We start from the raw sequence: 3,375 nt of genomic DNA, 5'->3' as shown, positions 1-3,375 counted from the left end.
TTTAACAACATTGTGGTGATCCAGCAATTTGCCCAGTTTCACGCAGAATTACATGAACAAAATGCATGAACAATGCATTCCAACATCCTCACTCAAACAACCACTCTTTATGTTAGTCCCATTTCAGATCTCAGTTCAATAAATCTGTTTCTTGTAAGTAGTTTTGTCAAAGCCTCTGCGATTATGTTATTAGTTCCACAATATGTAAGCACAATTACATTTTGTTCAACCAGATCATGGAAGTAAAGATGTCTGATGTCAATATGCTTTGTTCTTGCATTGGTCTTCTCACTGGCGGCAAGTTTGACACATCCTTGATTGTCCTCATATAAAATTGCAAGCTGGGAAATTGGCTTTGCATGATCTTCAAACCATTGACGTAACCACACAGTTCCTTGACTGGCATAGGCAGCAGCAATTTATTATTCCTCTGTAGAAGACAAAGACACTGGGATCTGCTTCTTGCTGGACCAAGCTATAGGACTGTTTCCTAATTTGAACAAGTAACCACTTGTAGATTTGTGAGTGCTTCAGAGGTTCAAATCACCAACTACAAACCACTTCAGACTCAAGTCTTTTATCTGTTTGAGATATCTCATGACTCCCTTGATTGATGTCCAGTCTCTTTGACGTGGTTCACTCACGCATCTACAAAGAAATGACATGGCAGCTGCAATGACTGGACGTGTTGTGGTCAGGGGAGGACTGACAACTCATGGGGTCCCCAGGCAATAGGGGATCATGGCGCCCCTGTGTCCTTGCCCAAACTCAAAAAAGCCTATGAAAAAGGTACCAGGGGCATCTCACGGGGCCCCCTACTGACCCCGGGCCCTCGGGCAGTGCCCGAGTTTCCAAATGGTCATTCCGCCCCTGGTTGTGGTTGCAATATAAAGCAATGTCCCCACTGCTTGTCTGTACTGATCATTAGTAGGTAGAAGTTCCTCATCCCCTTTCATTTTTAGGTATGCTTTGTCCATAGGAATACTTGCTTCTTTGACTTCAGCCATGTCAAATTGCTGAAGTACTGCTTCAATTTTAGATTTCTGATTTAACAGAAAGCTGTAATCTTCTTTATGCTGTACGTTAATTCCTATGTAATATGTCACATCCCCAAGATCTTTAGTCTCAAAATGCTGGTTAAGCACTGCAGTCAACTTTGCAACTTTCTCATCTTTTTGTGAGCAACAATCAAAAAATCCTTAAAGAGCAAAATATACAGTGGGGCAAAAAAGTATTTAGTCAGCCACCAATTGTGCAAGTTTTCCCACTTAAAAAGATGAGAGGCCTGTAATTGGCATCATAAGTAGACCTCAACTATGAGAGACCAAATGAGAAAAAAAATCCAGACAATCACATTGACTGATTTGGAAAGAATTTATTTGCAAATTATGGTGGAAAATAAGTATTTGGTCACCTACAAACAAGCAAGATTTCTGGCTCTCACAGACCTGTACCTTCTTCTTTAAGAGGTTCCTCTGTCCTGCACCCATTACCTGTATCAATGACACCTGTTTGAACTTGTTATGAGTATAAAAGACACCTGTCCACAACCTCAAACAGTCACACTCCAAACTCCACTATTGTGAAGACCAAAGAGCTGTCAAAGGACACCAGAAACAAAATTGTAGACCTGCACCAGGCTGGAAAGACTGAATCTGCAATAGACAAGCAGCTTGGTGTGAACAAATCAATGTGGGAGCAATAATTAGAAAATGGAAGACATACAAGACCACTGATAATCTCCCTCGATCTGGGGCTCCACGCAAGATCTCACCCCGTGGGGTCAAAATGATCACAAGAACGGTGAGCAAAAATCCCAGGACCACACGGGGGGACCTAGTGAATGACCTGCAGAGAGCTGGGACCAACCTAACAAAGACTACCATCAGTAACACACTACGCCGCCAGGGACTCAGATCCTGCAGTGCCAGACGTGTCCCCCTGCTTAAGCCAGTACATGTCCGGGCCCGTCTGAAATTTGCTAGAGAGCATTTGGATGATCCAGAAGAGGATTGGGAGAATGTCATATGGTCAGATGAAACCAAAATAGAACTGTTTGGTAGAAACACAACTCGTCGTGTTTGGAGGAGAGAGAATGCTGAGTTGCATCCAAAGAACACCATACCTACTGTGAAGCATGTGGGTGGCAACATCATGCTTTGGGGCTGTTTCTCCGCAAAGGGACCAGGACGACTGATCCATGTACAGGACAGAATGAATGGGGCCATGTATCGTGAGATTTTGAGTGCAAACCTCCTTCCATCAGCAAGGGCATTTAAGATGAAACGTGGCTGGGTCTTCCAACATGACAATGATCCCAAACATACCGCCCAGGCAACGAAAGAGTGGCTTCGTAAGAAGCATTTCAAGGTCCTTGAGTGGCCTAGCCAGTCTCCAGATCTCAACCCCATAGAAAACCTTTGGAGGGAGTTGAAAGTCCGTGTTGCCCAGCGACAGCCCCAAAACATCACTGCTCTAGAGGAGATCTCCATGGAGGAATGGGCCAACATACCAGCAACATTGTGTGCCAACCTTGTGAAGACTTACAGGAAACGTTTGACCTCTGTCATTGCCAACAAAGGATATATAACAAAGTATTGAGATGAACTTTTCATATTGACCAAATACTTATTTTCCACCATAATTTGCAAATAAATTCTTTCCAAATCAGCCAATGTGATTGTCTGGATTTTTTTCTCATTTTGTCTCTCATAGTTGAGGTCTACCTATGATGCCAATTACAGGCCTCTCTCATCTTTTTAAGTGGGAGAACTTGCACAATTGGTGGCTGACTAAATACTTTTTTGCCCCACTGTACATATATTCAGAATCTACACGTGTTGAATATAGACATGGGTCAGTTCTGCTTTGTGTATATCCCTCATCTAACAAGACTTAGATATCACCATTGAAAAAGGCTGTTGTTTTATGGTGCTTTACAGCCATTTTCCGAAAAGCCTCCACTGTTAGCAATGTTCTGAAAGTACCGCATTTTTCGCTCCATAAGACGCACCTAGGTTTTAGAGATGAAAAACAAGAAAAAAAATATTCTGAACCAATGGACTGCAAACATAGTACAGAAAATGACCAGAGACTGCGGACATAGTACAGGGGATGATTAGAGACTGCGGACATAGTACAGGAGATGACCAGAGACTGCAGACATAATACAAGAGATGACCAGAGACTGCAGACATAGTACAGGAGATGACCAGAGACTGCGGACACAGTACAGGAGATGACCAGAGACTGTGGACTTAGTACAGGAGATGACCAGAGACTGCGGACACAGTACAGGAGATGACCAGAGACTGCAGACACAGTACAGGAGATGACCAGAGACTGTGGACATAGTACAGGAGATGACCAGAGACT

At 43.3% G+C, this 3,375-nt stretch overlaps 1 pseudogene; it reads right to left on the bottom strand.

Moving 5' to 3' along the window:
• Positions 1 to 214: 214 nt before the first annotated feature.
• On the bottom strand, positions 215 to 1,007 carry LOC149451133 (uncharacterized; annotated as a pseudogene).
• Between the last annotated feature and the right edge of the window lie 2,368 nt (positions 1,008 to 3,375).

Source organism: Staurois parvus, unplaced genomic scaffold, assembly GCF_062004578.1.
Source record: "Staurois parvus isolate SC_StPar_1 unplaced genomic scaffold, SC_StPar_1.0 ptg000548l, whole genome shotgun sequence".
In the NCBI taxonomy this organism is placed as follows: domain Eukaryota; kingdom Metazoa; phylum Chordata; class Amphibia; order Anura; family Ranidae; genus Staurois; species Staurois parvus.
This window is presented reverse-complemented; position numbering and strand designations above follow the sequence as displayed.